The sequence below is a fragment of the Bos indicus genome, chromosome 7 (genome assembly GCF_029378745.1).
Source record: "Bos indicus isolate NIAB-ARS_2022 breed Sahiwal x Tharparkar chromosome 7, NIAB-ARS_B.indTharparkar_mat_pri_1.0, whole genome shotgun sequence".
Taxonomy (NCBI): domain Eukaryota; kingdom Metazoa; phylum Chordata; class Mammalia; order Artiodactyla; family Bovidae; genus Bos; species Bos indicus.
This window is the reverse complement of record NC_091766.1, coordinates 8,656,142-8,669,089: the sequence shown is the minus strand read 5'-3', so window position 1 is coordinate 8,669,089 and position 12,948 is coordinate 8,656,142. Positions and strand designations below refer to the sequence as shown.

General features: G+C 39.9%; 1 pseudogene; it reads right to left on the bottom strand.

Moving 5' to 3' along the window:
* Nucleotides 1-3,660: 3,660 nt before the first annotated feature.
* LOC109560843 (olfactory receptor 7A10-like) lies at nt 3,661-4,634 on the bottom strand (annotated as a pseudogene).
* Between the last annotated feature and the right edge of the window lie 8,314 nt (nt 4,635-12,948).

Genomic DNA, 12,948 nt, shown 5'->3' with positions numbered 1-12,948 from the left:
TACACACCGTGGAAACCAGAATTGAAAGAGACACGTGTACCCCAATGTTCATCGCAGCACTGTTTGTAATAGCCAGGACATGGAAGCAACCTAGATGCCCATCAGCAGATGAATGGATAAGAAAGCAGTGGTACATATTCACAATGGAGTATTACTCAGCCATTAAAAAGAATTCATTTGAATCAGTTCTAATGAGGTGGATGAAACTGGAGCCTATTATACAGAGTGCAGTAAGCCATAAAGAAAAACACCAATACAGTATACTAACGCATATATATGGAATTTAGAAAGATGGTAACAATAACCCTGTGTATGAGACAACAAAAGAGACACTGATGTATACAACAGTCTTTTGGACTCTGTGGGAGAGGGAGAGGGCGAGGGTGGGATGATTTGGGAGAATGGCATTGAAACATGTGTAATATCATTTATGAAACGAATCGCCAGTCCAGGTTCAATGCACGAAACTGGATGCTTGGGGCTGGTGCATTGGGACGACCCAGAGGGATGGTATGGGGAGGGAGGAGGGAGGAGGGTTCAGGATGGGGAACACAGGTATACCTGTGGTGGATTCATTTTGATATATGGCAAAACCAGTACAATATTGTAAAGTTAAAAAATAAAATAAATAAGAAAATAATTATAGTTCAATGAGACTTTAGATTTCTGAAGAATTTTAAGATACATACATGTTTTAAGCCACTAGCATGGTAATTTTAAGACAGGTATTTGTTTTAAGTCACTAGTATGGTAATTTGTTACAAGAGCATGTGTGCATGCTAAGTTGCTTGAGTCATGTCTGACTCCTTGTGCCCCTATTGACTATAACCCGCCAGACTCCTCTGTCCATGGGATTCTCCAGGCAAGAATACTGGAGTGGGTTGCCATGGCCTCCTATAGGAGGTCTTCCCAAACCAGGGATGGAACCTGAGTCTCTTGCAGGAGCAATAAAAATTTAATACAGATATGTGTCCAGTCAGATATTGTTCTTGGAGTTGAGTTTAAACCTTTCAGTTCAATCAGTGACCTACCCTTAGCTAGAGGTATTTTGTGTTGAAATTATACTTAAACAGAAGAGAAAATTGAGTCCTTTTTTGAGGTATTCTCATTAGCTCCTATAGAGAACTTTTCATTGCCTAAATATAAATCTGGTTTTAACTTTGAGGTCTTTGAGGATTTAAGATGAGAAAAGTAAATCATTATTAATATTAAAGGCACACATTCTGCTTAAAAACTTTCTGTCAAAGTTTCTAAATTCTTTTTATTTTCTGTTATTTCAAGCATCTGTTCTTTTCATTTCCATCCTTCTAACTTGCTTTTAAGGTTTCTTTCAACTTGGGATGGAATTACAAATGAGACTGTAGGCATGTACATATATGTGTGAGCATATTTATTTCAGAGAAAGGTGTATACAGATGCAGGCACATGTATACATACATGTACTCCTAACCTTGAACATGGTGTGTGGACTCCGCAAAACATTTCTGTACATTTCATTCATTTTCACAACATCCATTGGGTGTTACCTTATGTTTTCTTCATAAATAAATAAAACTGAGATTCAGGTCAAATACAGTATTAACAATAACATTTCAAAGAAATTAAAACTTGCTCTGCACCTTTTAGACTATCAAGAAATGAACCATGTAGTGTGTACTGCTAATTTTTGAACTTCAGAAAATTGTATACCTTAAAAATTGGCAGTTTATTGTATGTAATTACCCTTCAATGACTTAGCTAGAATTTCAAATTTTGAGTTTTACATTGTTCAGAGTAATAAGTAAAGTCCATGTAGTTGAGTCAAACCTGAAATTGAGAGATATCTCTTTAGGACTAAAACAAAGTGTCATATATGGATATATGAATAGTGAAATTAATATAAAGAAATTACCATTTGATAAACTCAGTTTTTTTCTTTTAAACTAAAGACTAACCTACCAAAATCAAAAGAAGAAATTGACATAAAGTGGCTCAAAACACAATAGCACTTACTGCACACACTATTATGGAGGTAACTTGAAAACACAAAACAGAGTCTGACAGCTGACAGTAGACCCATAAAGAAGAGACTATCAGATTAAATCCTTATTGTGTATTCCTATTTGAGACTAAAGACATTATGTTAAACCACTTCCTTTTAGGGAAACTTGTTATGCAGGAACAAATTGATAAAATAATCCAAGTGAACAGCTGAGTGAAGTTATAATAATATATGGCTTCTCATTGTAGGCATTTGTTCTGATATGTGAATAGCATTTATAATTACTTAGCTATTCAAGTCTATTTCATATAACTGTATTAAAAACTGAATCCACTGAGGTTTTCATATAGGTAACCATGCCAGGTTAAAAGGATAAGCCTATTTGTTCAAAACTCTGTGACTCTGAATCACAGGACCAGGAGGAATTTGAGCTCCCTAGTGAGCTGTACTTTGGAAAGAAATATATATTTACATTGCTCATTCAACATCTTTTAGTGGTCATGATACAACTTAGACTGGGGAAGATGATTTCATTTAGAACAATTAAAGGAATCATAATTGTAGGCAAAAATGTAAGTTTTTCAAGTAGAAAAAGAAAGATTATTCAAAATAAAATATAATTACACCAAACAATCCTTCATGCCAATGATAAATGCCTTTATATATGGACACTGATCTTACATACATCAGTAAGTAAATTGTACACCAGAAAAAAGAATTTACATAGTTAAAATCTGGTATAAATATGTGCTTCATTTTAGTTAGGGTCATCTTGACTCCAGACTTTATTACATCAAACTTTTTATTGAAATTGGTGTTTCACATAGACTATCATTGGAGACATGCATTGATGATCAGGTTTTCCAGTGACTCTGATAATGGTGGCTCAGCAGGTAAAGAATCTGTCTACAATCCAGGAGATGGAGGAAATGCAGGTTAGATCCCTAGGTAGAGAAGATCCCTTCAGGTAGAAAATGGTAACCCACTCCAGTATTGTTGCCTGAAAAATCCCACAGACAGAGTTTGGTTGGCTACAGCCCATGGGGTCGCAAAAAGTCAGACACAACTGAGCAACTGAGCACACACTAGTAACCAATATGCACACTGAGCCAAGTAAAGAACAAGATCCTAGTAGGAATAAAATGGAGTGCCTTGTTGTGAAACACACTATATGTTAAAGTTTACAATTTGGGGAAGAGAAATTATGGTAGTGATGTGCAAAAGGAATAATGAACAGAAAGTGATAAATTGAGGTTTCATACTCTACACTCTTATGAAATTATGTCATTGGATGGATTCAGTCATCAAGGTAGTTTTTCTTTTCCAAAAGGTAACAGGACTCAGGATTATTCACTCAGTAAAATGAAAAAAATTTGACCTGTATATAACATTTCACAAAGAAATTATTCTTAGGAGATGCACCCAGTCTTATGAGATATATGGGATTTTCCATATATTTCACTTAAGGATGTGAATCAATTTGGGAGAGTATAAAAATGACAAAGGATAAAGCATAGATGACCGAACAGAAAAGTTAATGAAGCGAATTGCTGAAATTGTATAAAGAAGTTGAAATCAAAGAAATGGAAATAGCAGACAATAAGCCAAAGGAGCAAATGCGATTTTCACAATCTGATCAGAGAAGCATAATATGTGGCCCTGAGGCTTTAACCCTGCTATCATGTGCATTGCTTTAGCCCAAGGACAAATGACCTTGATACAGTTTCCATCCCAAAACATCTTTTCAGAGCCCTCTTTATGTCTTTACTTCTTAGACTGTAGATGAAGGGGTTCAGCATGGGTGTGACCACAGTGTACATCACTGAAGCTGCAGCACTTGACAGTGAGCTGTGGCTAGCAGCAGAGCTAAGGTACACTCCTAAACTTGTACAATAAAATAAGGAGACCGCTGACAGGTGAGATGCACAGGTGGAAAATGCCTTACACTTCCCCTGAGCTGAAGAGATTCTATATATATAGAGGACACTATCTTGGGGTAAGAGTAAAGGATATCAGTCAGGGTACCACCACCCAGAAGTCCAGCTCCAAATTGCATCATCATGTTATTGAGAAAGGTGTTGGAATAGGCAAGTTGGACCAGCTCTTTTATTTCACAAAAAAAGTGAGGGATTTCCAAATCTGTACAAAAAGACAGTCTCAGCACCATTAAGCTGTATAACAAGGAATACAGAACACTCATTATCCAGGATATCAGAACCATCAGTCCACAAAGCTGGGGGCTCATGATGACCATGTAGTGCAGGGGGTGGCAGATGGCTACATACCGGTCATAAGCCATCACAGTCAGGAGAAAGTCATCTAATCCTGCAAACAGAATGTAAAAATACATCTGGGTGATACAGCCTTCATAGGTGATAACTTGGCTCTCTGTCTGGATGTTCCACAGCATCTTTGGGATGGTGGTTGAGGTGAAACAGATGTCTACAAAGGACAGGTTGGAGAGGAAGAAGTACATGGGGGTGTGGAGATGGGAGTCTGAGCTGACGGCCAAGATAATGAGCAGGTTTCCAAACACAGTGATCAGGTACATGAAGAGGAAAAGCCCAAATATGAGGGGCTGCAGTTCTGATTCCCCTGAAAGTCCCAGAAGAAGAAGAAAATTTGAGCTTTGTGTACCATTTCCTGATTCCATGTGGTGGAGGTGACTATTGGAGGGAAAAAAGAAATAACATGAGTAGTTTTCACTCAAACTGGCCTAACTGACATAACTGAACTATTTTAATTTCTCTTTGCTGTCAAAGAACTGATGTTAATATGTTATATGGAGATAAATCCTCCTTGAGGGTATACCTCATTTCACCTCTGACTAGAAATTTTTGTCCCATTCTCAACAAATTCCAAAGGCTTCTTAATTTACAGTTTTAATGAAAACTCCTTTCATGAATTTCAGAAATACTTATCAAGAACTAACAATGCTCCGAGCGCATATAGGGAACAATGTTTGTAAACAAAACTTCCACAATCCAAGGGTGGTTAAAGATGATATTCAAATAAATATAAAATATAATATAGCAGAAGATGACAGATACTATGAAAAAAAAAAACAAGTAAAAATGAGAGGGGAGTAGGTGTTATTTTGTACTGAGTGTTCAGGTAAGGCCTGCAAACAAGATAATAATTGAACCAATTCCTCAAAAAAGAGAGAGAAGGAACTAGTGTGATGTTAGGAGAAGTGTGTGCCTGGTGGGAGCTAGAGGGAGCTGCCACTGCTAAGGACCTTAGAAAGATGCTGGTTCCACCTGTTCAAATCCAAATAAGGAAGCCAGTGGGGCAGAGGAATAAGCAAGGAGAGTGACTAGAGATGTTGTCAAGGATGAGGAATAAGGTGGTTTCCCTGTGACAGCTGACACCTCAGTCCACACAGAATCCCTCCTTTCATGTGATTCCTTGTACTTTACAAATTTAGTTGCAATGGCATCCTGTGAATTGTAAACATTCATATCCTCTTCTTAGTTCCATCTTCTGACTAAATACTGGTCTCTGAATTATGTCACCTTAATATAGGAGGCTGTTTCCCTAGACGATCAGACAGTAAAGAATCTGCCTGCCACACAGGAGATCCAGGTTCAATCCCTGGATTGGGAAGATTCCCCTGGAGAAGGGAATGGCAATCCACTCCAGTATTCTTGCCTGGAGAACTCCATAGACAGAGGAGCTTGCCAGGCTACAGCCCATGGGGGTCACAAAAAGTCAGACACAACTGAGTGACTTACATAACACTTTTGCTTCACTTTCTCTGCTTAAAGGACTGCTCTCACCCCAGTCACAGGCACACACACCACATCCTCGTGAGCTGTGTCACTACCATGCATTTCTTACCTAGAAACACCTTCTTCAGGCCATGAGTGGTTACAAGTCAAACTGGTCAGATCAGATTATCTTTCATTTAAGGAATATATAAATGTTACCCCGAAATTTCAATTCACAAGCTTCCCATGGGCCAATAGACATGGGATTCCTTCTTGGTATGGCCACTTTCTACCCTGTATTTAAAGAAATACTTTAAAAAGTCTGAGAGAGACAGAGAGAGACAGAAGAATGGACACATGGCCTTAAGGGAAAATTATATAATAAGCTTGAATGGCCCCTTCAGATGATGTGATGAATTAAAATTTCCTTGGTTTGGCAACATTCCAACTCCACTTACATCTCCTTGATGTCCAGAAAATAATAATTTTAAAAAGGAAAAATGCCTTTATTACTTTGATAGAAACAGTGATACATTTATGGCACAAGACACCTGACAGATTGAATACCCCAAAAGAAAAAAGAGCAAAGTGCATAAGAAAACAATTCACAAAATGAACCATACAAACTGCAACCAAAGGTGGGTATTGCTTTATATGAAGCAGTAGAAGACTCATTTTTCCTGAGCCTGACTCACTTATTTGAACAATTTTTTTTTCCCATCCCATAGAGAAAGAGGTGAGCTTCCTAGGTGGCACTAGTGGTAAAGAACCCGCCTCCCAGTGCAGGTTAGACCTAAGTGACACAGGTTCGATCCCTGGTTTAGAAAGATCCCCTGGAAGAGGGCACAGCAACCCACTCCAGTATTCTTGCCTGGAGAATCCCATGTACAGAGAAGCTTAGTGGACCTCACTCCATAGGGTCACATACAGTTGGACACAACTGAAGCAACTTAGTACACAGCACACACACACACAGAAGGAGGTAAGCCCTGTCTCAGTTCTCTTGTAGGGTATATTGTGTTTGTTTTTCTTGAACTTTTGGCTTTATCTTACTCCTTAAGTAAATTTGGGGGGGCGTATCCCAATTGTCATCTGGTCTACAATTAACATGCAAAGGGCTTTCCAGATTATACTCTATAATTTCTACAGACTTCATGACAATTCACCCTTTCACCCTGGATAAATTTCTTCATATGATTTATGCCTGAGACATTATGTATGCCATCATTTACTTCATTATATTGCAACTTTGTCATTATAATGCAAAATCCTAATCATTTGAGACTTCACCTGCTTTGTTCACTCTCACATTTTCAAAAAGGTATGTGAATACATGTGCACTTGTATAGGAACATATTTAAATATAAATGAAGTTACAAAATAAAAAGAATGGCAATGAAAATGGAACCGACTTAAATACAGCAGTAACAAATCAACTGTATTTTTTTAAGAAATCAAATAGAGCATCAAAAACTAACTGAAAATGATATTTAAATGCTAAGTATTTAATGAAATCACATAGATTAGAAATTAAATTGGCAAATGTGTAGACATGAAACGATATAATATATAATGTTCCTAGAATCACTAGGCTTATGTTCAAATTTTACTTAATGTGCTTTATGCATCCCATTCCTTCTTCTAATTGGACTTTAATTATTATCATTTCATTGGCAACATTAAGCCTTATGTTACTTAGGTCAAACTTTGCTTTTCCTTTAGTCCTAACTAATACATTTATTTATAAATCAGGGTAGCAAACTACCACACTAACCTCTGATATCTGAGCTAGGTTGGATAAATGTTCCAGGCTTGCATTCTCTCTAATTCTCCCACAGCATCTACTGGGCTCTCAGACTCACCTGGATGGGAACTGAGAGAAAGGTCTTTGTGTGGATGTTCAAATGCCTCCTGGAAAGTTGATATTGGTGAATGAAGCTCTGTCCCCGTAAGACAGCTGGAGGGACAGAAAAACTGTTTTACAGTCAGACTCAGGTCTCCAAAGGAAACATGTTCTGTGGCATCCAAGACTTCTCAGGCTGGGGTGAGACTACAGTTTATAGAATCTATAGACTTTATAGACTTCTATAGACTCTATAGACTTTATAGAGACTTTATAGCTCACTTAGTTTCTCATTAGGCATTTTTTGGTTGTAACACCCATACTCTGTACCTGATTTCCCTAGGGGACAGGGGTCTGGACAGAAAGGAAAATTTCCCTGTTCTTTCTCTGTTCCTAAGAGACCAGGTTACAAGGCAAGTGAATTCTGTTTTTATTATTCCTTCTCAATTCTCCTGCACCCAGAGGCTTGTCAACTACAAATTGGCACTTGCCAGTCAACTACAAATTGGCACTTGCCAAGAGCATTTGCCAGGGACTGAACAACAACAACAAGGGATTTGCCATCTGCCTCTGCTGACTTTGAACCCTGTGTTGTTGCAACTGTTGACTTTCAACACCCACTGAGGGAGTTCAGGGTGGAGTGAGGCACTCTGTGCTCCAGGGAATCTGGTGGGACAGGTCTTTAGATAGTTAAATATTTTCAGGAACTGATTTCATGATCCCAATCTTTGCATCTTCTTTATATCTAGAAAAGCACTAAATCCCTCTGTGGTGACATCAGCTCCTCCTAACTAGTAGAAAACCTTCTGTAAAGTAAGCACTTGGTTGCATTGAACTCCCCCTTCACCAAAATCTTATATTTTGACCTTCCCCAACTGCCTCTGTGGAGCAGTCTCTCAGAGATATCTGAGGTGCTGTCTCCCAGACTGCAGTCCTCATTTTGCCCCTAAATAAAACTTAACTAGCAACTATCGCATTGTGCATTTTTTTTAAGTCCACATTCTAATATTAAAGACAAAAAGTTGACAGAATTGAGATGCAAATATATACAATTGGCATATTTAAATGGGTATTATAAGATGGTTACATCTCTTTTGTTTAATTATATTGTGGGATAAGCATGTTTCACTGGTAATGCTTCTCCTGTGTGATACTATAAGACAAGGCATATAAATCTACATCTCAACAACTATTGATTGAACTTACTAAAGGAAACCAATAGGGTGACCTGAGACATGTGTGCACATGTGTGAGTATGTGTGTGTGTGTGCCCGTGTGTGTGCTCACTTACTCTTGTCTAACTCTTTGCAACCCCATGGACTGTAACCCACCAGGCTTCTCTCTCCATAGAAATTTCCAGGCAAGAATATTGGAGTGTGTTGCCATTTCCTACACCAGGGTATCTTCCCAAACAGGGATCAAACCCGCATCTCCTGTTGCTCCTGTGTTGGTAGGCGGTTTCTTTACCACTGAGCCATCTGAGCCATGCTGCTGCTGCTGCTAAGTCGCTTCAGTCGTGTCCAACTCTGTGCGACCCCATAGACAGCAGCCCACCAGGCTCCCCTGTCCCTGGGATTCTCCAGACAAGAACACTGAAGTGGGTTGCCATTTCCTTCTCCAATGCATGAAAGTGATGTCATTCAGTCGTGTCTGACTCCTAGCAACACCATGGACTGCAGCCTACCAGGTTCCTCCATCCATGGGATTTCCCAATCAAGAGTACTGGAGTGGGATGCCATTGCCTTCTCTGCACCTGAACCATACAAACTAGTAAAAACTGGAAACTAACATTCAATACTAATAAAGATAAAAAAAAAATGATTTTCCTTTGGAATGAACTGGTAAACTTGGAAGATCTTTGCTGAATGCCTTAAACAAACCTTTGAAAATGAAAGTGTTAGTTGCTCAGTCATGTCCAACTCTTTTTTGACCACATAAACTGTAGCTCACCAGGCTCCTCTCTCCATGGAATTCTCCAGGCAAGAATATTGGAGTGGGTAGCCATTCCCTTCTGCAAGGGATCTTCCTGACCCAGGGATCGAATCCAGGTCTCCTGCATTACAGGCAGGTTCTTTGTCATCTAAGCCACCAGGGAAGCCCCAAAACCTTTGAAGGTGTTGGGGGAGTGTGTAATTTCCTTGGTTCTGTCTCTCTGCAGCAAAAATTTGAAGTGATGGATGGACCAGTGTTATTGCTCAGTTTTATTAGGAAAAATAAAGGATAGTACATACGTGAGGAGTGAGGGTGGCCTGACCCAAAAGACTAAGACAGGCTCCAATCCTTCTAAGCTTTCTCCTTTTATACATTTGTCTTCTCCCCCCGAGCCTGTCCTATGTAAATTGGGCTAGCCAGGAGGGCTGTTTGTTTTACCTGAGGTCCTCACTCTGGTCCTTGGACCTTCCCTTGTTCTATTTTCGCAGGCTTTTCCCTTTTTTGTCTTTTAGCCACTACCATTTTGTACTCCTTTTTCCTATTCTGACTACCTATCATCCCCCCTTCAAGAGATGGAAGGCCCAATTCTTTGGGAATAGGGGCATAGAGGTCTCTCTGGCTACTTCCTGCTGAAGTGGGACAGCGAGGGGTATTGGGCCTCCCCCTCTTGCTTGTCTCAAGCCTCAGAGTCCTTATAGTGTTGTCCATCTAGGGATGAGTGATATTTTCCGTGGTCAGGTGGTTTTATATATCCTTGTTGAACTAGCACTGCATGTTGTAGCGTGTTGACCTGGGCAGAGACAAAATGGGTTAGACAATTGATAATACATGAAGCAATCACATGGTGATAACAGGGATTAGGAGGGCCATTAGCCAGCTCTAAATTCCCCCTCTGCAGGAGAAGGATCCCCCAAAGAGACTGTAGCCACCCCAAGAACTCTCCAGCTCGTTCTTTGAAATCCTGTAAGGCTTGAATGTTTTTCTTGAGGACTCTGAGACATTGTTTAACTTGGCTGGAGATATTTATCCAGAAACAATATGTTTCATTCAAGATGGCTCAAGTCCCTCCTTGTTCAAGAATCAGGAGATCTACATCCTGTCTATTTTGGAGTACAACCGCCACCAAGTTGTGCTGGCTCTTTAGAGCTGACCTGAGAAATCTTATCCCCAGAAACTTAATTTTGGGGGTGTTCATTAGAATGGCACTCATTTGTAGTCCTGGATAGGTATCTGAGACCTGCCAAGGGCTCACACTGTATTGAGTGTCCTCTTCTGTTTTCTCTCATGGCTTGATGTTGGAGTCCAGCTGTAGCAGCCAGGGATTCAACCTAAAGGGGTGAGTGGTGTTGGTGAGAAACTGAGGCAGCCTCTCATTTTTCTTGGACTGCCTGTTTATTTCAAGCTTATGATTTTCTTTTATACTTTTACAAAAACATTAGGTCAGAGGTTTGGTATTTTTAGTTCCCATTGACCCAGATTTATTTTTCTCTAAAAATCATTGTTGCCCCTCAAAAGGAGTTCTTTCTTCAGTGATTCTCTTATCTACTTTTCTTCATGTGTTTTGTGAATACACTGTAACTCATGTTGATATCTAGGCTGCATACCACATTCCTCAGTTTAATTCTTATCTTTCTAAGTCCTGTTTGCCCCTAGTATCCTAAGCTCACTATTTTTTAGAAAGGGCTTCTAGCTAATAATATCTCTAAAGTCCCTAATTTCTATAAGCTATAGTAGAATATGCTAACATTACAGCAATCCTTAAATCTTTAGTTTCTAACTATTTTAATTATTTTTAAGCCCTAAACTCAGAAAACTCCTTTGCCATAAACACTTTTCTCACAAATGGGCTTCAGATAGCAATCCCTCCCATGGCCTCAAGCTGTGGCCTGTGTGCTTACCCTGGAACACTTTTTTGTAAAAGTCCTTGAACAAATGTCAGTGATTAACTTTATGAATTATTCTTTGAGCACAGCTGCAGAAGGCTTTATGCCTTCTCATGCTCCTCTCAAAAACAATAAGCACCTTAATATTCTCTTCAGTCAACTCAGCCGAGGAAAGGAAAATACAGGTCAGAATCACAAAGCCTAACTCCTTCATTCTGGGTCTGTGCCTACAGAACAAAGGGAGGGGGTTTAGGGCCTCCCTAAATGCCTCCATTTTGTCAGTAATGCCTAACGTGGCTCCCAACAGCTTGACTCATGAGTAGTGAATCTAGGATTCATGTCCTGGTACCTTGACTGTTGTGAGGCTGGAAAGTATCACAGGGTAGGGACCCTTCCATGTGGGCTGGAGTTGAGCTTTTGGGGATCCATTCTTCCAGACTCTAATTAGGACTTGAGTCCCTGGAGCATATTAGTGGTGACTCTTACCATGTAGTAGGTAAATATCTTTAGAATCTTTTGGCTCCTGACAGATACCCCCACAAGCGTATATCCTGTTGGAGTTGCCCAATGGCCATGGTATAAGACCAGAGGGTCTGAGCCTCTGGATCTAGGAAGAGCTCATTGACACAAACAAAAGGTCTGTCATATAGCATCTCATAATGACTAAGACCAACCTGTTCCTCAGGGGCCTTATGGGTGCAGAGAGCTACTGGTAAAGACTCCTTCCATCCCAGGGAGGTCTCCTGGGTTATCTTTTTATCGCTGATTTTAAGAGCTGGTTGGCTGTTTTTACTATTCCTGAAGACTGAGGCCTCCAGGCACAATGGAGGTAATAAGTAATGTCCAATGCTTTAGAGACCCCTTGTGTGACCTTAGAAGTAAATGATGTCCCATTGTCACTCTGTAATGACCTGGGCAGACCAAATCTTGGAATGATTTCATGGAGCAGTTTTTTACCACCTCCTCAGCCTTCTCATTCTGGGTGGGAAAGTCTTCAGTCCATCCTGTGAATATGTCTATCATGATTAATAGGTATTTATACCCTTGAGAAACTGGCATCTGGGTGAAGTCCATCTACCAGTCCTCTCCTGAGTAGGTCCCACATTGTTAGATGGGTTGAGTCAGCTGGGGTCTTCGAGCTTCTTGGGAGTTGTTTAATTGGCAAGTGGAACAAGACCTGTTCCTCTGAAGGAACTTTCTAGTAATCTTTGGAAGGCATTTTACCTAAATGAGTGTGGCATGTAAGGAGTTAACCAACTTCCATTGGAGGTTCCCAGGCAGAAAAAGGAGCCCCTCCTTGTGGAACCACCCCATGTGATCTTCTTGAAAGCCCTCACTCTTAGTTTTAAGAATCTCACCTTCAGTATATGAAGGAGTTTTTGGCAAATTAGTCTGTGGAACTAAGGTGGAAATCCCTATTCGGTCATTGTTCTATAATGCTGCTCTCTTAGTTGCCTGATCAGCTGTTAGGTTCTGAGAGGGTAACAGGCAGGAAGGCCAAGGGTCTCCAAATGGAGGAAATAGGCTGCAAGTGTCAGATATTTTTCTCTCTCTTAAGTGGCAGAAGGAAACAAACTAGTGATATATTTTTTTTTCCCT